Source organism: Carcharodon carcharias, chromosome 2 (assembly GCF_017639515.1).
Source record: "Carcharodon carcharias isolate sCarCar2 chromosome 2, sCarCar2.pri, whole genome shotgun sequence".
Lineage (NCBI taxonomy): Eukaryota > Metazoa > Chordata > Chondrichthyes > Lamniformes > Lamnidae > Carcharodon > Carcharodon carcharias.
The window spans coordinates 154,639,844-154,664,935 of record NC_054468.1 but is presented as its reverse complement, the minus strand read 5'-3'; the positions used below and the strand labels follow the sequence as shown (position 1 = coordinate 154,664,935).

Genomic DNA, 25,092 nt, shown 5'->3' with positions numbered 1-25,092 from the left:
GTTCTGTAACCAAAACCATTACATGATAGTGGCAGCTGGGGATCAAAAAACCCTCACCCTCACAAGGATGCTGAAAAACTAAGATAAACAAAATCTTCAATGGATCCTGAACTGAAAGAAGCTCCCAACTGAAGTTACAGATGCAGAAAATTCACCAGAAAAAGCTCCAGAGAGAAGAGCCAGGAAGCTAAATGCAGTGATTTTACTGCAGCAGAAGACTCCATAGAATATCTCTTGCATGTCTAACTTCAAATCTTCAGAACCCATAGCCTGTTAGTGTGACCTAAATCCTTTTAACTTCCAGTCTGTAGCCAGTCCTGAAAAGCCCCTTATACTAATTCAGTCAAAAGTGCCTTTTGAACAAAACCCATCACTAATCCTGATCCCCGACTCCAAGCCTCAGAGTTGAAAAGGAAAAAAATCAACAATTAACTTACACAACTCTTGGGAGCCTTGCGACCATCTGAATCCTTAAACAGCAAGCCTGCAGTTAATTTAATTGGCTCGCTATTCGCAATGCTACATCAATAAATAAATCAAGTTGACAGACGGCCGACTCATGCAGCCATTGTTAAAAATTCTTCTCCCAGAAGCACACTGCTGCCATTTTGCAAAGCCCGCCAAAACTGGCAAATGCAGGAAATCCATTGTTCTGCAGTAAACGGCAATGCCATTTTGGAAGCCTGTAAGCTCTTAAAGCTGTACCAATGCTTAAAATCTTAATATGGATAACAATTCCACATTTCCAACTCCACTGGGGCTCACCCAAGGCCCAGACCAGTCACAAAACTAGAGTCTTTGAGGGAAATACTTTTATGTAAAAACATTGCTCCAGACCGCAGCAAAAGTCTGCAGAGCTGTAAGCTAAGGGTTATCTTACCCTACAAAGCAATCCAGCTAGTTAGACTGTCTGAGCTATGCGAGCAACACAAGACAATCCTAAGGGGAGAGAATACAACATGGGCAGAAGCCAACCCTCAGTCTAGCTTATTAGGTCACAAAAGCAAAGGGACAATCCAAGTCATGTTCCACAACCAGAACTACTCTCTATTAAATGGCAATGCCTGTACTGAGCTTAACCTCCTGCAACAGATTGACAAGGCCAACTGTCAAGGGCCTGGCTCCAAAGACAGGTGAGAGTTCCTGAAGCTCTTCATGGGACTGGGACCATCTGAAAAATTCCTACAAGATTACAGTCACACAACCTACCAGATGGTGCTCGTGAATGGTGCCAGTCCAAAAATCGAATGGGTCTCTCCGCAACTGCATAGACCTTACACAGCTTAACAAGGCCCTAGCAAGGGAGGTCCATCCCATGTCCTCAGTGGATGAGAGCCTGACTAAACTTTCATGAAGCACGGCATTTTCCAAACTAGACACTAACAGTAGTTTCTGGCAGCTTCCCCTCAGCGAGGACTCCTGGCTCCTAACTATATTTGTTACCCACTTTGATAGATTTTGTTTCAACCATTTGCCTTTTGGGATTATGTTGGCACCAGAGATACTCCAAAGCACCATGTCAGACAGCCTGCAGGGTCTTCAAGGGGTCATTTGCCACATGAACAATATCTTGGTTCACAGGATCATGCTGGAAGAGCATGATGAAAGGCTCACGGCACTCTTGGAGAGACTGCAAGAGGCAGGGCTGACACTGAGTGATGAGTTCACCAAAACCTCCGTCCACTTCCAGGGCCATGTCATCAACAACAAAGGTATCACAACAGACAGATTCACACAAAACCAAGACCATCAGGGATTTCCCCAACCCTTCATCCAACCCTGACCTCCAGCACCTCCTTGGGATGGTCAATCAGCTGGCAAAGTTTTTATCTCACTTGGCACAGGTCATGGAACCACTGAGACACCTGTTCAAGAAGGATCAAATGTGGTACTGGGACACCTAGAAAAAAAATACATTCACTCACATCAAGGAGATTTTGTTCTCCATCAACATGCTGGCCCACGACGACCCAGCCCTCCCCACCACCATAGTGGCCGATGCTTGGTCCACAGGCCTTGGGGTGGTTTTCTTTCAGGAGGAATTGGATGGCAGTCAGCAATCTGTCCACTACGTTTCAAGAGGGCTGTTGGGCATGGAAACCAGGTAAGCTGTCATCAAGAAGAAAGCTTGTGGTCAGATAGACCTTTAAGAAGTTTCCTACAATATCGTTGGCCTCAAGGTCACGATCAAGATGGAACCATGGGTTCCTTGTTAAATGAAAAGGAGCATGCAAAGGTGCCTCCTCACATCCAAAGATTTCACCTATACCTCATGATATTTGCCAATGAGACCCTCCACTTTCAGGGGAAAAATAAGACAACATCAGATACATTTTCAAGGGCCACTATGGGCCTTCAAACCAAAAAGGACGTGGACTTTGTTGCTGAGTTGGCCTAGTTCCAAAACATTATCAGACCCCTGCCGGCACTCATGACCAGGTGAGAGTGACTGGCCTTGACATCGAGGCAGCATTTGACCAAGTGTGGCATAGAGGCGACTGGCGTCAATGGGAATTGGAGGGAAACTCTCCGCTGGTTGGAGTCATACGTAGCTCAAGGGACTATGGTTGTGGTTGTTGGAAGTCAATCTCAGTTCCAAGGCATTGCTGCAGGAGTTCCTCAGGCTTGTGTCCTAGGCCCAACCATCTTCAGCCGCTTCATCAACAACCTTCCTTCCATCATAAGGTCAGAAGTGGGGATGTTCACTGATGATTGCATAATATTCAGTACCATCTCCAACCCTCAGATACTGAAGCAGTCCATGTCCAAATGCAGCAAGACCTGCACAATATCCAGGCCTGGGTTGACAAGTGACAAGTAACATTCACACCACACAACTGCTAGGTAATGACCATCTCCAACAAGAGAGAATCTAACCAGCACCCCTTGGCATTCAATGGTATTACCATTGCCGAATCCCCCACTATCAACATCCTAGTATTTACCATTGACCAGAAATTGAACTGGGCTAGCCATATAAATATTGTGGCGACAAGAGCAGGTTAGAGGCTAGGATTCCTGTGGCGAGTAACTCACCACCTGACTCCCCCAAGCCTGTCCACCATCTACAAGGCACAAGTCAAGAATGTGATGGAATAGTCTCCACTTGCCTGGATGAGTGCAGCTCCAACAACACTCAAGAAGCTTGACACCATCCAGGACAAAGCAGCCCACTTGATTGGCACCCAATCCACCAACATTCACTCCCTCCACCACTGACAAACGATGGCAGCAGTGTGTACTATCTACAAGATACACTGTAGGAGCTCACCAAAGTTCCTTGGGCAGCACCTTCCAAATCCATGACCACTACCATCTAGAAGGACAAGGGCAGCAGATAGATGGGAAGTTCCCCACCAAGCCACTCACCATCCTGACTTGGAAATATATCGCCATTCCTTCATGGTTGCTGGGGTCAAAGTCCTGGAACTCCCTCCCTAACAGCGTTGTGGGTGTACCTACACCACAGGGACGGCAGCGGTTCAAGAAGGCAGCTCACCACAGCATTGTCAAGGGCAATTGAGAATGGGCAATAAATGTTGGCCCAGCCAGCAACACCCACATCCTGTAAAATGAATTTTAAAAAAACAGCTCTGTGATGAAGAGTGTTCCCGCATCCGCACCTACTGCCAACAAGGGTGGCCTCATCAGGGCCAAGCTGTGGTGCAGCCAAAATATGGTTCAAACAACAGAGCCAGTTCACATTCATAGAAGACCTCCTGGTCTATGATGAATCACAGAATCACACAGTGCAGAAGAGGCCCTTTAGCCCATCGAGTCTGCACCGACACATGAGAAACACCTGACCTACCGACCTAATCCCATTTATCAGCACTTGGCCCATAGCCTTGAATGTTATGACGTGTTAAGTGCTCATCCAGGAACTTTTTAAAAAATGTGAGGCAGCCCGCCTCCACCACCCTCCCAGGCAGCGCATTTCAGACCATAACCACCCTCTGGGTAAAAACGTTTTTCCTCACATACCCTCTAAACCTCCTGCCCCTCACCTTGAACTTATGGCACCTTGTGACTGACCCTTCAACTAAAGGGAACAGCTACTCCCTATTCACCCTGTCCATGCCCCTCCTAATTTTGCACACATCAATCAGGTCGCACCCCAGTCTTCTCTGCTCCAACAAAAACAAGTCAAGTCTATCCAACCTCTCTTCATAACTTAAATGTTTTATCCCAAGCAACATCCTGGTGAATCTCCCCTGCATGCCCTCCAGTGCAATCACATCCTTCCTATAATGTGGTGACCAGAACTGCACACAGTACTCCAGCTGTGGCCTCACCAAGGTTCTATACAACTCCAACATGACCTCCCTACTTGTGTAATCTATGCCTCGATTGATAAAGGCAAGTGTCCCATATGCCTTTCTCACCACCTCACTAACATGCCCCTCTGCCTTCAGAGATCTATGGACAAAAACGACAAGGTCCCTTTGTTCCTCAGCGCTTCCTTGTGTCATGCCATTCATTGAATACTCCCTTGTCAAATTACTCCTTCCAAAGTGCATCAGCTCACACTTTTCAAGGTTAAATTCCATCTGCCACTTATCTGCACATTTGACCATCCTATATGACCATAAGACAAAGGAGCAGAAGTTAGGCCATTCGGCCCATCGAGTCTGCTCCGCTATTCAATCATGGCCGATAAGTTTCTCAACCCCATTCTCCCGCCTTCTCCCCGTAACCTTTGATCCCCTTACCAATCAAGAACCTATCTATCTCGGTCTTAAATACACTCAATGACCTGGCCTCCACAGCCTTCTGTGGCAATGAATTCCATAGATTCACCATTCTTTGGCTAAAGAAGTTTCTCCTCATCTCTGTTCTAAAAGGTCTTCCCTTTACTCTGAGGCTGTGCCCTTGCGTCCTAGTCTCTCTGACTAATGGAAACATCTTCCACATGTCCACTCTTTCCAGGCTTTTCAGTATTCTGTAAGTTTCAATCAGATCCCCCCTCATCCTTCTAAACTCCATACAGTATAGAACCAGAGTCCTCATACATTCCTCATATGTTAACGCTTTCATTCCTGGGATCATTCTCGTGAACCTCCTCTGGACCGTCTCCAGGGCCAGCATATACTTCCTGAGATACGGGGCCCAAAATTGCTCACAATATTCTAAATGTGGTCTGACCAGAGCCTTAAAAAGCCTCAGCAGCAAATCCCTGCTTTTATGTTCTAGTCCTCTCGAAATAAATACCAACATTGCACTTGCCTTCCTAACTACCAACTTAACCTGCAAGTTAACCTTAAGAGAATCCTGGACTAGGACTCCCAAGTCCCTTTGCACTCCAGATTTCTGAATTATCTCCCCATTTAGAAAATAGTCTATGCCTCTATTCTTCCTACCAAAGTGCATGACCTCACACTTCCCCTCGTTGTATTCCATCTGCCACTTCTTTTCCCATTCTCCTAACCTGTCCAAATCCTTTTGCAGCCTCCCTGCCTCCTCAATACTACCTGTCCCTCCACCTGTCTTTGTATCATCCGCAAACTTAGCCAGACCGCCCTCAGTTCCTTCATTTAAATCATTAATGTATAAAGTGAAAAGTTGTGGTCCCAACACTGACCCCTGCAGAACTCCACCAGTCACCAGTCGCCATCCTGAGAAGGATCCCCTTATCCCCACTTTCTGCCTCCTGCCAGACAGCCAATCTTCTATCCATGCTAATACCTTGCCAGTAAAACCATCTCACTGAGCAGCCTCCTGTGCGGAACCTTGTCAAAGGCCTTCTGGAAGTCCAAGTAGGTAACATCTATTGGCTCTCCTTTGTCTAACCTACTCGTTACCTCCTCAAAGAATTCTAACAGATTTGTCAGGCATGACCTTCCCTTGATGAAACCATGCTGACTTTGCCCTATTTTACCATGCACTTCCAAATATTCTGAAATCTCATCCTGAATAATGAACTCTAAAATTTTACCAACAACCGAGGTCAGGCTAATTGGCCTGTAATTTCCCGTCTTTTGCCTCACTCCCTCCTTAAATAGGGCGGTTACATTATCGATTTTCCAGTCCTCTGGGACCCTCCCTGACTCCAGTGATTCCTGAAAGATCACCACTAACGCCTCCACTATCTCTTCAGATATCTCCTTCAGAACTCTGGGGTGTAATCCATCTGGTCCAGGTGATTCATCCACCTTCAGACCTTTCAGTTTTCCTAGCACCTTCTCTTTGGTAATGGCCACCATACTCACTTCTGCCCCCAACTCTCTTGAACTTTGGGGATGTTACTCGTGTCTTGCACTGACGCAAAGTAACTATTCAGTTCCTCCGCCATTTCTTTGTTCCCCACTACTACTTCTCCAGCGTCATTTTCTAGCTGCCCAATGTCTACTTTTCCCTCTATCTTACCCTTTATATATCTAAAAAAACTTTGCAATCTTCTTTAATATTACTGGCTAGTTTACCCTCATAATTAATCTTCTCCCTCCTTATTTCTTTTTTAGTTGTCCTCTGTTTGTCTTTGTAGGCTTCCCATTCCCCTGGTTTCCCAATGCTCTTCACCACATTGTTTGCTTTCTCTTTAGCTTTTATGCTGTCCCTGACTTCCCTTGTCAGCCATGGTTGCTTCGTCCTCCCTTTAGTATGCTTCTTCTTCCTAGGGATGAATTTTTGCTGTGTCTCCCAAATTACTCCCAGAAACTCCTGCCATTGCTGTTCCACTGTCTTTCCTGCTAGGCTCATCTCCCAGTCAATTCTGGCCAGCTCCTCCCTCATGCTTCTGTAGTTGCCTTTATTCAACTGTAATACCGTTACATCTGATTCCAGCTTTTTCCTCTCAAATTGCAGGGTAAATTCTATCATATCATGGTCACTTCCTCCTAAGAGTTCCTTCACCTTAAGCTCCCTTACCAAATCTGCCTCATTACACATCACTAAATCTAGAATTGCCTGTTCCCTAGTGGGCTCCACCACAAGCTGCTCCAAAAAGCCATCTCATAGACATTCCACAAATTCCTTTACTTGGGATCCACTACCAACCTGATTTTCCCAGTCAACTTGCATATTGAAATCCCCCATGATCACTGTAGCCTTGCCTTTCTTACATGCCTTTTCTATCTCCTGGTGCATCTTGTGCCGCACATCCTGACTACTGTTCGGAGTCCTGTACATAACTCCCATTATGGTTTTTTTTACCTTTGCGATTCCTCAGTTCTACCCACACAGATTCTACACCATCTGACCCTACCTCGTTTCTTGCTATCGATTTAATTTCATTTCTTACTAACAAAGCAACCCCACCCCCTCTGCCAACCTGCCTATCTTTTTGATAGGATGTATATCCTTGGATATTTAGCTCCCAGTACTGATCCCCTTGCAGCCATGTCTCTGTGATGCCCACCACATCATAACTGCCAATTTCAATCTGCGCCACAAGCTCATTTTCCTTATTTCATATACTGCGTGCATTCAGATACAACACCTTCAGTCCTGTATTTCCCATTCCCTTTCTCATTGTCATCCCTTTATCTGATGTGCTTGAAGTAAGATTCCTAACCCTTTCCAAACACTCTGTCCTATTTTGTGTTCTGGAGAATTTAAAAGCCTCTCCTGGGCCCTCCTTTCTTTTCAGTTTTTTCTTAATTTTCCATGAAGTTGAATCCACCCCCACCCACCCCACATGCTAACCTGCTGCTTTGTTTCCCATTAGTCATACTTCTTGGAGTTTTACCCTTCCCTTCCCCCCCACGTCTATATCTTCCTGTAGCCCAAGACACTCAACCTCACTGTTAACCACCCAGCCAATCTTTGTGTCATCCACAAACTTACTAATCCCACTCCCCACATAGTCATCTGTGTCATTTATATAAATGATGAATAATAGGGGACCCAGCACAGATCCCTGCGGTATGCCACTGGACATTGGCGTCCAGTCATTAAAGCATTCTTCTGTCATCACCCTCTGTCTCCTACAACTAAGCCAATTACCCTGTATCCCATGTGCATTTGCCTTCTTTATAAGTCTCCCATGTGGGACCTTGTCAAAGGCTTTGCTGAAATCCATATAAACTACACTACCTTCATCTACACACCTGGTCACCTCCTCAAAAAATTCAATCAAATTTGTTAGGCATGACCTCCCTCTGACAAAACCATGCTGACTGTCCCTGATCAAACCTTGCCTCTCCAAGTGGAGATAGATTCTCTCCTTCAGAATTTTCTCCAATAGTTTCTCTACTACTGACGTGAGACTCACTGGCCTGTAGTTCCCTGGCTTATCTCTACAACCCTTCTTAAATAGCAGAACCACATTAACTGTTCTCCAGTCCTCTGGCACCTCCCCCGTGGCCAGAGAGGAATTAAAAATTTGGGTCAGAGCCCCTGCGATCTCCTCCCTTGCCTCCCTCAGCAGTCTGGGACACAAATCATCCAAACCTGGAGCTTTGTCCACTTTTAAGCCTGCCAACACCTCCAATACCTTGTCACTTCCTATATCAAGTTGCTCAAGAACATCGCAGTCTCTCTCCCCGAGTTCCATACCTTCATCCTCATTCTCTTGGGTGAAGGCGGATGTGAAGTATTCATTCAACACTCTACTGATGTCCTCTGGCTCCACCCATAGATTTCCCCCTTGGTCCCTAATGGGTCCTATTCTTTCCCTGGTTATCCTCTTCTTATTGATATACTTATAGAATATCTTGTGATTTTCCCTACTTTTACCAGCTAGAGCTTTCTCATATCCCCTCTTTGCGCTCCTAATTGTTTTCTTAAGCTCCACCCTGCCCTTTCTGTACTCCACGAATGCCTCAGCTGATTTGCTCCCCTTGTACCTGCTAAAAGCCTCTCTTTTTCTTCTCATCGTATCCTGAATATCTCTGGTCATCCATGGTTCTCTGGGCTTGTTATTCCTTCCTATCACCCTAGAGGGAACATGTTGAGCCTGTACCCTCCCCATTTCTTCTTTGAGCGCCCCCCACTGCTCTTCTGTAGACTTCCCCACAAGTAACTGTTCCCAGTCTACCTTGGCCAGATCCTGCCTTATTTTACTAAAATCCACTCTCTCCCAATCCAAAACATTTTTTTGCAACTTGTCTTTTTCTTTGTCCATAACAAGCTTAAATTGTACCATGTTGTGGTTGCTATCACTAAAATGATCTCTCACCACCTCAGCCACCTATCTGGCTTCATTCCCCAGAATTAGGTCCAGCACTACATATTGGACCCTCTACATATTGATCTAAAATGTTCTCCTGTACACATTTCACGAAATCCACTCCAGCCAAGCCTTAACACTATGTCTAACCCAATTAATATTAGGAAAGTTGAAATCAACTAATATAATTGCCCCATTGTTCTTGTTTTTACACACCTCCACAAATTGTGCACATATTTGCGTCTCAATTTCCCGCTGACTATCTGGGGATCTATAATAAACACCTAACAATGTGGCTGCCCCTTTTTTATTTCTAAACTCTACCCACAAAGCTTCATTCGATGCCCCCTCCAAGATATCATCTGCAGTAACTGACTCCTTGACTAGTAATGCAATGTCTCCTCCTCTTTTACCCCCTTCTCTGTCTCGCCTGAAGATTCTATGTCCCAGAATGTTGAGCTGCCAATCCTGACCCTCCTTCAACCACGTCTCAGTAATGGCTATATCACAATTCCACGTGTCAATCTTCACCCTTAACTCATCCGTTTTACCTGTAACACACCTGGCATTAAAGTAGAGGCCATCCAGTCTTGCCTTACTCCCTTGAAACCTAATGCAGCTGTACTCCCTCTGACTTGATTGTTTTACTGTATTATGATGTATCCCTATTCTGCTAACATTCTGTATCCCCCTCCCCTGCTGAATTTGTTTAAACTCCTCCCAACAGCACTAGCAAATCCACCCACAAGAATGTTCAACTCACTCTGGTTCAGATGTAGACCCTTCCACTTGTACAGGTCCTACCTTGCCCAGAAATGGTCCCAGTGATCCAGGAATCTAAAAGCCTCCCCTCCTGCACCAACTCTTAAGCCACATATTCATCTGCACTATTCTCCTACTTCTGTGCTCTCTAGCCCGTGGCACTGGGAGTAATGCAGAGATTACAACCCGAGAGGTCTTGCTTTTTAGTCTACTGCCTAACTCCCTGAATTCTTGATGCAAGACCTCATCCCTCTTTCTACCTATGTCATTGGTGCCAACATGTACCATGGCCTCTGCCTTATCGCCCTCCCCCTTCAGGATGCCCTGCAGCCATTCAGTGACATCCTGGACCCTGGCACCAGGGAGGCAACACATCATCCTGGAGTCACGTTGACAGCCACAGTAGTGCCTATCTGTTCCCCTGCCTATAGAGTCCCCTATTACTATTGCTCTTCCTCTCCTCCTGTACAGACAGGCTGCTTGTGCTGCCAGAAGCTTGGCTCTGTCTGCACTCCCTGGAGGAACCAACACTCCTCATCAGCCTCCAAAATGGAATCCCAATTTGCAAGCGGGACCCCAGGGGGCTCCTGAACTACCTGCCTGTTTCTCTTGGACTGCCTGGTGGTCACCCATTCCTTTCCTTCCTCAAGTCCCTTCAACTGCGGTGTGACCACCACTCTAAATGTGCTATCCACAATGCTCTTAGACTCGCGGATGCTCCACAGTGTCCCTAGCTGCCGTTCCAGCTCTGAAACCCGAATTTCCCAGGATACAGCTGCTGGACACACTTCCTGCACACATGCTGGTCCCGGGCACTGGAAATGATCCCAGCTTCCCACATGGAGCATGAGGAACACACCATGGCTTTGAGCTCTCCTGCCATGACATATCCCTTTAAATTAAACCTTTTAAATCAATTACTCTAGGGCCCTTCTTTCCTGTTCCTCGTTACTACAGAATATACAAACTATAAACCACAAAAATACCTTAAACTATAAGCGATAAAAGTAATAAATACTTACTCAACCTTACCAGTCTTACCAGTCCCTTGTAGCCTCTACTGCTGCAGCAGGGCAAGACCACTCTCTGAAAATTTAAGAAGTTGGATAGCAAAGAAAAAATGCAAAGAGCACCTCTTCCCCTATGCACCAAATTCCCACTGTGTACCAAATTGCCAATACCCACACTCACTCTCGTTGTGTCTCACTCACGATGAGGTCTCTCCCCTGTTCGTGCGCAAGCACACTGGCTGGTCATTTTGCCTCTCTGTGGGCAGATGTCCTTCAGAAGATACACCAGCGTCATCTGGGTATCACTAAGTGCAGGGCACTGACTCAAATCACCATCTCGAGGCTGGGTACGTCCAAAGCAAGGAAACCATCAAAAATTGCCAGGTTTTTGTGTTGCGCCACCAGGACCAGAGTGAGCCACTTATTCCCATGCAATTCCCCAATAGGCTGTGGGAAATTATGGCTACACACCCGTTGGTCTACAACGGCAAATCCTTCCAATTGTTGTAGATGACTTGTCCAGATGGGTGAAGGTAAAGCAACTTCATATAATCACCACGGAGATGGGTCATCAAAGTACTTAGAGATGTATGCAAGCTATGGCATCTCAGATGAGCTGATATCTAATAACAGCCCACAACTCTCTAATGAATGCTTCACACACTTTGCAGTCCTTGCTAGCTTCTGCACTGTACCAGCTCCCCAAGAAAACAGTCAAACAGTGAAGCAGAACGAGGGGTCCATATGGTGAAAGCCCTCCTAAAGAAAAATGAGGATTTCCTTACCGCACTGCGCATTTACAGATCCATCCACTTACAGTGTGGCCTGTTCCTGTCTGAGCTCCTGATGGGCAGGAAGCTTCATACACAACTCCCGATCTTGCCAAAGAATCTCTTGACATGGTTGGTAGCCAAGGACTGCAGGATGCACATGCCAAAAAGCAATCCTACAGACAGAAACAAGCTTCTGCCTACAACATATGAACGTACAAAACAGGAGCATAAGTTGGCTGTTCAACCCCTCGAGCCTGTTCCGCCAATCATTAAGATCATGGATGATCTGTTTGTGTTTCAAACTTCACATTCCCATCTACCTTCGATAACCTTTGATTCCTTTCTATCTACCACTGCCTTAAAAATGCTCAGCGAACCTGTTTCCACCACCTCGAGGCAGGGAGTTCCAAAGACATACAATCCTCAGACAAAAAAAATCTCCTCATCTCTGTCCTAAAAGGGAAATCCCCAATTTTAAAGCAGTGCTCCCTAGCTCTGGACTTACCCACAAGAGGAATTATCCTTTCGACGTCCATCTTGTCAATACCATTCAACATCTTATATACTTCGATCAATCACCCCTCACTCTTCTAAACTCCAGTGGAAACCAGCCCAGTCTGTCCAACCTTTACTCATTAGACAATCTGCTCATACTAGGTATCAATCTAGTAAACCTTCTCTGAACTGACTCCAACATATTTACATCCTTCCTTAAATAAGGAGACCAAAACTGCAAACCGTATTTGCGATGTGGTCTCAGCAATGCCCTGTAAAACTGAAGCACAACATACTTAATTTTATGTTCAATTCCTCTCGTAATAAAGGATAGCATTCCATTAGCTGTCTTAATTACTTGCTGAAAATGCAAACTAATTTTTTATGACTCATTTGCTAGAACCCCTGCCATAGTGAACAACTTCACATTTTCCCACATTATACTCCATCTGCCAGATTTTTGTCCACTCACTCAACCTATCTATATTTGTCTGAAACCTCATGTCCTCTTCACAACATACTTTCCTCCCTATCCTTGTGTCATCTGCAAATTTAGCTACCATGCTTTCACTCCCCTCATCTAAGTCATTGATATAAATTGTAAAAGGTTGAGGCCCCAGCACAGACCCCTGCAGGACTCCACCCATCACATCCTGCCAATCAGACAAAGACCCATTTATGCATAGTCTCTGCTTTCTGCCAGCCAGCCAATCTTCTATCCATGTTAATACATTCCCCCCTACATCGTGAGCTTTTATTTTCCACAATAACCTTTGATGGGGCACCTTGTCAAATGACTTCTGGAAATCCAAGTGCAGCACGTCCACAGGCTCCCCTTTATCCACGGTGCATGTTACTTCTTCAAAAGAACTCCAATAAATTAGTTAAATATGCTATCCCTTTCACAAAACCATGCTGACTCTTCCCAATTATCTTGAGTTTTTCTAAGTGCCCAGCTATAACCTCCTTAACTATTGATTCTAACATCTTCCCCACGACAGACGTCAAGTTAACTGGCCTATAGTTTCCTGTTTTCTGCCTCCCTCCCTTCTTGAATTTGCTACTTTCCAGTCTGATGGAACTTTTCCAGAATCTAGGAAATTTAAGAAAATTAAGACCAACTACCTCATTAACCACCTCTTTTTTGACCTTAGGTTGAAGTCCATCAGGACCTGAAGTCTTGTCAGCCCACAGCTCCATCAGTTTGCTCAGTACCATTTCCCTAGTGATTGTAATTTCACCAAGTTCCCCTCTTCTTTCCACCTTCTGATTTATGACTATTACTGGAATGTTTTTTGTATCCTCTACAGTGACGACAGAAGCAAAATATTTGTTCATTTCATCTGCCATTTCCTTATTATCTACTATTAACTCCACACTGTCACTCTCTAGAGGACCGGCACTCACTTACTCTTTTCCTTTTCAAATACCTGTAGAAACTCTTGCAATCTGTTTTTACAATTCTAGCTAGCTTTCTCTCATTTTTTACTCCTGATTAACCTTTTAGTCATTCTCTGCTCTTCTTTATATTCTGACCAATCATCTGACCTGCCACTTATCTTTGTGGAGTTATATGCTTTTTCCATAAGTTTGCTTTCCTTCATTCTTTAGTTAACCATAAATGGTGGATCCTCCCTTTAGAATTTTTCCTTATCATAGGAATATACTTATTCTGAGTATTCTAAAATATCCCCTTAAATATCTCCCACTGTTTTACTATTGATCCATCCCCTAGCCTAGTACTCCAGTTCACTTCAGCTAGCCCAGCTCTCATGCCCACATAGTTGTCCCTGTTTAAGTTTAATATATGAGTTTTAGACCCACTCTTCCCCCTTTCAAACTGAATATAAAATTCAAATCATATCTTGGTTGCTGATACCTTGGGGTGCCTTCACTCTGAGGTCATTAATTAATCCTGTCACATTACACAATAAGAAGTCTAATTTCACCTGTTTTTTTGGCTGGTTCCTGAAAGTTTCTCACAGCAGCTCAATCTCGAAAGCATTCTATGAACTTGTGATGACTCTATGGAGCAGACTGGTTTCATCAAGAAACAGTTAAAATTTATTACAGAGACATTTTTATTGCTTGCAAGCTCGACCAAATCTCTCATTGGAAAATCCCCGCCCCGCAGATTACCCGTGCTAAGAGCTCACTGGTCAGAGACCCCACAGTACAACATATGACCCATGATTGGCAAGAGGGAGTAACTATACATCCAGTTACCACGTTTCCTTCCCCTTTAGTATTTTACAATTACTCTTTACAGAAAAACATTTAAACAGTCGAATAAACTTATATACAATTTCAGGTGATTTCAGACTAGAGCAGCGTAGCTCTACCACTAGAGGTTCCTGAGCAGGATCAACAGGATCTGGAACTGCACTATGAGGCACATCATCGGAACTGGGCAGCTCAGGATTTGGCAACCCCTCTGAAACATCTGGAATGTCTGTTCTAGGTCGATCACACACCTCAGAAATTGACGGTTCAATGTTAGTGCTAGGTTGGTCATTTAATTGTTGGAATGTTTTCCCTGGCATGGATGTGACCCACGTGCTTACAGATGATCCTAACTCCCACTTGTAATTGGAAAGATAGTGGACCAGTCTCTTAAACAATGGCTCCCGGAGCCCAGCAGGGTCCATTGCTGAAAGTTTGCACATACACTGTGTCACCTACACTGAATGTACGACCTTTACTGGTTAAATTTCTGATTACTCTGGTTCTGCGCTACCTTCCCCTCTAAATTCGGAAACACCAAGTGTAAACGTGTACGCATTGTTTCATTAAGAACTCCAATGGTGTTGAACCTGTAGTCAAATGCGGCTTAGCACAATAACTGAAACGAAACCAGGTAAGTTGAGATTCCAGATTGCCTTCCAATAATTTTTTCATAGAACCATAGAACACTTCAGCACAGAAAACAGGCCATTCGGCCCTTCTAGTCTGTGCCGAAATATTATTCCGCTAATCCCATTGACCTGCACCCAGTCCGTAACCCTCCTGATCTCTCCCATCCATGTATCTATCCAATTTATTCTTAAAACTTAAGATTGAGCCCGATAGCAGACTTAAAAGTTTGTACTGCCCTCTCAGCTAGACCATCTGATGAGGGATGCCAAGGAGCTGTTCTCGTATGTCGGATTCCACTCTGATACATATATTTCTGAAACTGGCTGCTGGTAAATGCTGTATCATTATCAGAAACGACAATTTCAGGTAGGTCATATATGCTGAAACTGACGTAACTTCTCGATAATTGTGTTCGACGTTGGCGATTTGACTTCGTACACATCCATTTATTATAGATGTGCATCTACAATTAACAAGAACATAGTACATAAGAATGGTCCTACATAATCTATATGTAGTCGAACCCAGGGTCAACCAGGCCATTCACGCAGATGCAGGGGAACTCAAACAGGGAACTTCTCTTGTTGCTGATGGTGGAGACAGTGGTTGACCACGCTTTCAATGTTACTGTCAATGCCTGGCCACCATACATAGCTTCACGCAAGCATTTTCATCTATGATGTGACTGGATGTGTACTGTGGAGCTCTGTCAAGGGTGGCTCTCTATCTTGTGATCGTTTGACAACTCTTGATCCCTACAACATAATTCTATGTTTCTGACATGGAATAGTCTCGGTTCTTCAGATACAGGCGAGTTCGGCCATCCTTGCAAAGCAAAGTCTCTAACTTTCGACAATATTGGATCTCTGTTCATCCAATTCCTAATTTGTTTCGCACACACAGGCAAAGAATCTAAGAAATTCAGTAATAGCACTAATTCTTGTGGAACAGGAGTATTTACAATGCTATCTGGCATCAGGGGACAACTGAGTGCATCTGCATTTGCAATCTGTAGGCCAGGGCGGTACATTTAAGTTTATTCATACACAGATAATGTCAGAGCCCAGCATTGTATTCTTGCCGATGCTATTGGCAGAATGGCCTAGTCTTCGCTGAATAATCCCATTAATGGTTTATGGTCTAACACAAGGATAAAATGTAGTCCGTGTAGGTACAGGTGAAACTTTTTTTACACTGAATACTACTGATAAACTTTCTTTCTCTGAGAATAGCCCTGCTCGGCCTGGGAGAGGGTTCTCGAGATATAGCCAATGGGCCTTTCTGATCTATTTTCCATTTTATGTTATAACACAGCTCCTACACCATAAGGAGAGGCGTCACATGTTAACACCAGCTCTTTCAATGGGTCATGGTGTACCAATAAACATGGCAAATGCAGCAATTTATTTCCTTTCGGAAAGTCTTCCTGCTGTTGTGAACCCCACGACCAATGATGGGTCTTTTTTTCAGCAGTGAGTGTAATGGTGCCAAACAATTGATAGGTTGGGTAAGATGGGACTATAGTAGTTGATCATGCCCAGGAAGGACTTGAGTTCTGTTACACTGGATGGTGATGGTGCATCTTTTATTGCCTGAACTTTATCTTCTAGTGGATGCAAACCTGTAGTGATTGAAGGTATAACCTTTCCTACTGCCTATTAAGGGTCACTTGATTGTTTTTGAAAAAGTAGCCCTAAGGGGGTATGGCTTTCTAGTCGTGGACCTGGTTCAAGCATGTAGCTTCTAAAAGAGCTCTCTGTAATAAAGTTATCTGCTTCAAGTAGAAACCCGTCCGGTCTGTCAAGTTATTGCACTTAGAGATGAGGGTAAAATATCTCCGATGCTGCACCTCACCTTGTGAATTTGAGTACATCAGTTCTTAAGAAAAGTATACTCACCAGTCATGCCACTCTTCAGCAGAATCGACCCTTATGACACATCCACTGGAGCCAATGCATAGAGCGCCTAGGGTTTTATTTCATGGTGAATGAAATAACAGCGGAGAAGAAGCAGAAAGCAATTCCTTTAAGTGTCTATGGTAGCAATACATATAACCTCATCCGCAGTCTGACGGCCCCGAATGCGCCCAATTCTAAATCTTTTAACGCATTGGTAGACCTCGTGAAGATGCATTTTCAGCCGAAGCCATCAGTAATTATGTAGAGGTTTAAGTTTAACTCCAGAGTAAGGGCCCCAGGAGAGTCCATCGAAACTTATACAGCGAAGTTGAAGCAGTTGGCTGAGCATTGCGACTTCGGACACACATTCAATGACATGTTGCAGGACCGATTAGATTGTGGTGTTCACAATGACTCCATTCAACACTGTTTACTCGCAGAAGTTAACTTCAATTTGAAGCACACCATGGGAATAGCGCTAGCCATGGAGAGTGCTGAGCGGGACTTACAGGCTTTACAGAATGTAAAACATGGCTATGTTCTTCAGGTGGGATGGGAACATATCGCTGGGCATGGTGCGAAAACAAGGGAGACAGTAGTGAAGCTGGAGACAGTCTCTGCTACTTGAAAAACAAAAAGGCCCAGTGGAAGCATTTCAGCAGCGACTCTGAAGTTAATCTATTACAGATGTGGGGATTACCATGTACCGGACAACTGCAGATTCAAGGATGCAGAATGCCATTACTGCCTTAATAAAGGCCACGTGATAAAACATTGCAGGGCAAAATCAAGACAGCCCTTAAGGCAGCAGGGCAAAGCGATAGAAATGAATAAAATAACAGAACTTGAAGCTGCCAATACCGATATTTATTCCCTGTACTATGTCAAAGCAGTAAAAGCTGAACCAATAACCGTCACAATTCAAGTGAGTGGGAAACCTCTACTCATGGAGGTAGATATGGGAGCCTCAACTAAAGTTATGGGAGAGCACACATTTAAATACCTAAAGGAAGGTACCCAGCCACTGAATTTGGAGTGAACCACGGCTCAACTAAAGACATACGCTGGAGAATCCGCACAGGTAAAGGACATCACCACAGTACGGGTGTCCTATAGGAAACAGATCATTGTGACAGATGAAGGACTCCTTTGTGTTTGCAGCTCTCCTTTGTGTCTGACAGCACATAGCTTCTTTCTTAACTTCCTTCCTGTTGGCACTGCTTCCAGGTCAAAGGTCGCCATATGAACAGGAGGAATGGAGGAGGCAACCAACACATCCTCTTTGCAGATGGGCTGTCTGTGATCAGCTCATCTGATTGCTTGGCCTTATGGGCCAAAACTGGTTACAAAAAATTAAACTCAACTGTCTGAAATATTTCACATGACAACAGGAGTTCCTGAGCTGCCAGGGAAATATGACAGTGTATTTCATGATGAATTGGGAAAATTAAAAGGCTTTCAAGCAAAATTATAAGTAGATTCACAGGCGACACCCCATTTCTTAAGGCCAGACCTGTGCCTTATGCCCTGAAGGAGAAGGTGGATGCGGAATTGTGCCACTTAGAAAAGCTAAGCATCATCCAGCCAGTCCAATTTTTGGAATGGGCAGGGTCCATAGTCCCTGTGATGAAACTATTTGCATTTGAGGGGACTACAAATTACCATTAAACAATGCAGCTAAACTAGATAAATATCCTATCCCAAGGATGGATGCCTTGTACGCAAAGTTAGCTGGAGGCAAATCCTATACCAAACTGGACATGAGCCATGCATTCCAATAGCTAGAGCTAGATACCTCAAATGAAAAAAACAGTAAAAACTGGGAAATAAGGATACTGGTCTGAACTGGTCTTGTATCCCTTAAAATGGAACACCAGTAAAAACTGGGAAATAAGAGTAGTGGTCCAAACTGTTTTTTCCTTCTGGGTAGCTCATCTAGAGGGTATGTAACCATCAAGATACACAAGGGTCTCAATCAATATACGCACCTACCCTTTGGAGCATCATCTGCCTGTGCAATTTTCCAAAGGAGCATGGATTATTTTGCAAGGACTTCCCCGAGTAGTAGTATACCTGGATGATGTTCGGATCGCAGGGTCAACAGAAGCCAAACATTTGGCCAGCCTGGAAGATGTTTTAAGATGATTCTTGGAAGCTGGTGCATGATTAAAGAAAGAGATATGTACATTCCAAGCACCAGAAGTCACTTACCTGGGTCACGGGGTGGATGCCATGGGGTTGCATTCTCTGGAGGAGAAAGTTAGGGCAATCAAAGAGGCCACTGTAACTCAACTCAAGTCTTTTTTGGGTATGATCAATTATTATAGTTGCTTATAAAGCTGAATATAAAGAAAATAGGAAGAAACTTAAGCAAGGAGTCAGGAGGGCTAAAAGGGGTCATGAAAAGTCACTGGCAAACAGGATTAAGGAAAATCCCAAGGCCTTTTATACATATGTAAAAAGCAAGAGGGTAGCCAGGGAAAGGGTAGGCCCACTCAGGGACAGAGGTGGGAATCTGTGTGGAGCCAGAAAAAATGGGAGAGACACTAAATGAATACTTCTCATCAGTATTCACCAAAGAGAAGGACTTAATGGTCGATTTGTCTAGGGAAGATGTGTAGATAGCCTGGATCATGTTGAGATCAAAAAAGAGGTGTTAGGCGTCTTGAAGAATATTAAGGTGGATAAGTCCCCCGGGCCAGATGGGATCTACCCCAGAGTACTGAGGGAGGCAAGGGAGGAGATTGCTGGGGCCTTGACAGAAAACTTTGTATCCTCACTGGCTATGGTTGAGGTCCCAGAGGACTGGAGAATGCCCAATGTCGTTCCATTGTTTAAGAAGGGTAGCAGGGATAATCCAGGAAATTACAGGCCGGTGAGTCATACGTCAGTGGTAGGGAAATTATTGGAGAAGATTCTTCGTGACAGGATTTACTACCATTTGGAAGCAAATGGGCATATTAGTGAGAGGCAGCATGGTTTTGTGAATGGGAGGTCATGTCTCACTAACTTGATTGAGTTTTTCGAGGAAGTGACAAAGATGATTGACGATGGAAGGGCAGTGGATGTTATATACATGGATTTCAGTAAGGCTTTTGACAAGGTCCCTCATGGCAGACTGGTACAGAAGGTAAAGTCGCACGGGATCAGAGATGAGCTGGCAAGATGGATACAGAATTGGCTTGGTCATAGAAGACAGAGGGTAGCAGTGGAAGGGTGCTTTTCTGAATGGAGAGCTGTGACTAGTGGAGTTCCGCAGGGATCAGTGCTGGGACCTTTGCTGTTTGTAGTATACATAAATGATTTGGAGGAAAATGTAACTGAGCTAATTAGTAAGTTTGCAGATGACACTAAGGTTGGAGGAGTTGCAGATAGTGAAGAAGATTGTCAAAGGATACAACGGGATATTGATCGGTTGAAGACTTGGGCAGAGAAATGGCAGATGGAGTTTATCCAGACAAATGCGAGGTAATGCATTTTGGAAGGTCTAATACAGGCAGGAATTATACAGTAAATGGCAGAACCCTTAAGTGCATTGACAGGCAGAGGTCCACAGATCACTGAAAGTGGCAACGCAGGTGGCTAAGGTAGTCAGGAAGGCATATGGCATGCTTGCCTTCATCAGCAGGGGTATTGAGTATAAAAGCTGGGAAGTCATGCTGCAGCTGTATAGAACCTTGGTTAGGCCACACTTGGAATATTGCGTGCAATTCTGGTTGCCACATTACCAGAAGGATATGGAGATGTTGGAGAGGGTGCAGAGGAGGTTTACCAGGATGCTGCCTGGTCTGGAAGTTATTAGCTATGAGGAGAGGTTGGAGAAACTCGGATTGTTCTCACTAGAGCGATGGAGATTGAGGGGCGACTTGATAGAAGTTTACAAAATTATGAGTGGCATGGACAGAGTAGATAGTCAGAAGCTCTTTCCCAGGGTGGAAGAGTCAATTACTAGGGGACATAGATTTAAGGTGAGAGGAGAAAACTTTAGAGGAGATATGTGGGGCAAGCTTTTTAAGCAGAGGGTAGTGAGTGTCTGGAATTCGCTGCCAGAGGAGGTGGTGGAAGCGGATATGATAGTGGTGTTTAAGAGGTAGCTTGACAAATACATGAATAGGATGGGAATAGAGGGATACGGAAGTGCAACATGTTTTAATTGACAGGCAATATGATCGGCGCAGGCTTGGAGGGCCGAAGGGCCTGTTCCTGTGCTGTACTTTTCTTTGTTCTTTGTTCTTCTTGCCAAACTTGTCAACAGTGTTAGCATCATTATGCTTGCTATTAAAATTAAATCATCCTGAGAGGATGGTGTTGGTTCTGTGCTGTGTGAGCCTGCTGTCCTCTCTCAGGATGATATAATTCATTCCGCCACCACTTCCAATCCATCAGTGCCCTTGCTGTTGACTGTCAGCCTGTTGGTTGCCCCCTCCATTTCTCCTGTTCATATGGCAACCTTTGACCTGGAAGCAGTACCAACAGGAAGGAAGTTAAGAAAGAAGCCATGTGCTGGCAGACACAAAAGAGAGCTACAAGCAGAGGAGATGGAGAGTGAAGTTGAACAGCGAACAGATGCCGACGCAAAGAGAAAGCTGACAGAGGGACACAAGAAATTCTTGTGCGGAGAAACAGCAAATCACTCTCAGTAAGAAGTTAATTTTTCTGTTTTGCAGAAACAGAAACAGGAGATCTTGGAGGTACTGTGCGGGCTGCCTAAAAAAAGGTCTAAAATCCGTAAAACTGTTTAAATAGCACAAGATGCTAAAGTGGTCAAACTGTGGACTGGGGTGTTAATGGTTGGTCAATTGAAAAGGAACTCTGGAAAGCTAAACCATCAGGACCGTCATGAGCCAAGGGAGAGAAGGTTTGTAGAAGTGTTCCTTAGTGATGATAATCATACCCACGAAACTCAAAGGCAAAAGCTGTTGTCAGATAGGACTCCTAACCTACCTTGTGTGAATAAAGAACAGCTTATTGTGGAACTGTTTTGCTATGTATTGCCAAATTTATGCAGGTGCATATGGTCACGTAGGACATATCTTTACTGTATTGACTAGTTAAAATGAAATTTACCTTTTTACTTGAAGTATCATTTGTCTGTTAATTAATGTGTAATTTGCATTAGCTCTGATTTGTGTTAAAATAAAAAAGCTACAGAGAGTGGAATTTTGTTTCTAACTTCTTTCATTTAGGGGTGATTTAGTAAATTTGGCTAATTTGGTTTATGGTTCCCCACGGAGGTCTGTGGCACAGTAGGCAGCATCTCAGCCTCTGAGCAGAAGCTCCAGGTTCAACTCCCACTCCCGGACTTACTGACCATGGAAGGTGTGTTCATAATGCAGCCAAACAGGTTGATTATCAAATGAAAGCAAAACACTGCAGATGCTGGAGATCTGAAATAAAAACAGAAAATACTGGAAAAACACAGCAGGTCTGGCAGCATCTGTGGAGAAAGAAACAGAGTTAACATTTCAAGTCCTCTTCTTTGGAACTGGAGGGAGGTAGAAATGTGATGGGTTTTATGCTGTATGGAAAATGGGGAAGGGGCAGGTGGAGCAGAACAGAAGACCAGGGATGGATATGAGGGCAGAAGAGATTAAATGGCAAAGAAGTAATGGAACACAAGACAAACGGATTGGTAATGATGGTATTAAAGACTAAATCTTTGATCCAAAATAGGTGTAGATAGCAGAATCAAGGGCAGTACTGTCCGAAAGCAAAGTAACAGAATGTCTTAATAACAGAAAAAGGATCAGCATTGTCTGAAAGCAAAATCATGAGAACAAGATATAGACTCTAAGGGGAAAGATTCAAAATGGAGGACAGAGTTCCTGTCTGAAGTTGTTGAACTCAATGTTGCATCCAGAAGGCTATAAAGTACCTAATTATAAGATGAGGTGCTGTACCTCCAGCTTGCGTTGGGCTTCTTTAGAACATAGTAGCAGGCCAAGGATAGAAATGTGAGAATGATAGCAAGATGGTGAATTGGAATGGCAAGCAGCAGGAAGGTCAGGATCATGCTTGTGAACTGAGTGAAGGTGTTTCGCAAAGCAGTCACCCTGTCTGCGTTTAGCGTTCCCAATGCAGAGGAGACCACACTGTGAGCAATGAACACAGATTTAAGATCAAGAAATGCTGGGAGGATGTGAGGAAATACAAGTGTTAATAACCTGAAGCTCGCTAGCTAGGGGGCTGATGGAAGCAGACTCAGTGAATGAAAGCAAATGAAATTGTATGTGCACTAGAGGGAAATAAACTTGTAGGGCTATGGGGATAGGGAAGGAAAATGATTGGTTTGCTCTGCACAGAACTGACATAGACTCAATGGGCTGAATGGCCTCCTTCTGTGTCATATTGGTTCCATGAATACTGCAGAGCTCTTCCAGAGTGGTCCTAGCAATGGAAGTATCGCTTAAGCACCTCAATGGTCTGCTCAGTCACATTTTGCATGGCAGAATGTCTTTCATTATATGCATGCTGCCCAAGTGTGGAGTTATGACCAGGTGGTCAGCAGATTGCCCTTGTTGCCCAGCAACACCCTTTTGTTTGATGTGATGGCTCAATGGACTGGTGCTGAATGAAGTCATTATGACTGATGCCAAGATACCAATCATTCATATACATGATATGTTGAGCATGGTCACACACTAGCTGCACATTCACGGGCCGGAACCTTTTCCAGTTGTGGTACATGTCTGACATTTAGATGTTGTGTACACAGAATCATGTGGATGGCAGCCTGCGCCACTGGGAAACCCGTTACCATGGCAAAGCCAAGTGCATGCGCTCCCTGCTTGTCTCTGATCAGAGAGAGTGCTCTGTAGAAGTTCTTCTTACATAACAGTTGATGGTAAACTGGAAATTGTCACTTGCTCCAGCTGGAAGGACCCCAACATGAAAAAGTTCATTGCTACTCACAGCACTAGATCGTCTTTCCCTGCTCTGAAGCTGCAGGTCTCCCAGCAAGAGGTGGCAGATTTCAGAGAGCACCACCTTTGTAAAGCAGAGAATTCACATACACTGCTTCTCAGTGAGGTTAAGGTATAAGAAATATTCCCTGAAACCGCAGGTACATAAGGCCTCATGTTGAAACCCCTTCTCCCCTTCCTCCTTCTGTGGGCAGTTGTCCTCCTATGCTGCCTCTGCTCATTCTCCCCATCATGCTATAGGCCAAGGGGGATGGTAACTACAACACCCATGATAGGAAGCAACTGGTCTGACCAGAACTCTTGAAGTCAGAAGACCTTCACCAAGTAAACACCACTCTGTGACGACTTCGCTAACTTTGTAGAAGCACTGTGGATTTTATACAGCTGTTTAAAGTCAGTCAGAGGCGGTAGAAATCAATCAGCAGCTAACCTGAAAGAAGTTGATGATCACTTTAAATGGCGCTGATAGGGGGTTCTTCCTTTTTCTGAATGCATGTTCAGCTCTCTGTATTTGAGAGAGGGCATAAACTGAAGTGTTAAGGTCGTAAATGGTTGCAGCGGTGCCCAATCATCATGACCTGCTTACTCTATGTACTTCTGGTGCACCTCCTACCAACATTGCCAAAGAAGTGAATAGTGCAAGCTTCAGCAAATGTATGTGTCCATTGAAAGGATACCATTTTGCAACCAAAATAGTTCATAGTGTGTCAAACATATGGGCACCACAGTCAACATTTGCAGCCTTTGTTTTATGTACTACCTCGAATGTTCCCCCATGATTAAAATTCATGCCCATTCTGCAGATATGATGACAGGCAAGAGGGTTGAGCACCTATCTCAATTTTGAACCAGTTGCTAAGAAATGTACTGAGATAAGTTTTAAAACCAAGTCTTCATTGAATAGGAAAGTTATATGAAAAATATTATACACAGTGCAATATGTAAACAAAGAGTTTGCTTAATAATGAGGGGAAGTCATGTCACACACACATCAGGGAGTCATTATTCACAAGAGTGCAATTTGGAGAATCAAGTCAACAATGTCGTCATCATACCCCTGCACTCTTGGGCTAATAGCATGAGATTATGCATCCATTTAGTAACAAGTCCCTTTGTTTCTCACGAAAAGAACACATCACTTGTCTGGCTATGTCATCTTTACCAACCAATGATCAAACAACAAGGTCTTATGGTGCAGTGGTAGCGTCCCTACCTCTACCACTGCAGTACCTTGCCAAACATAACATGGACCAAACATGTGAGTCC

The 25,092-nt window shown here is 44.3% G+C and overlaps 1 protein-coding gene across 2 annotated transcripts in view; it reads right to left on the bottom strand.

Moving 5' to 3' along the window:
* Positions 1–25,092, bottom strand: part of fndc1 (fibronectin type III domain containing 1) — a 286,089-nt gene that overhangs the window by 62,836 nt on the left and 198,161 nt on the right. The window lies entirely within an intron of this gene.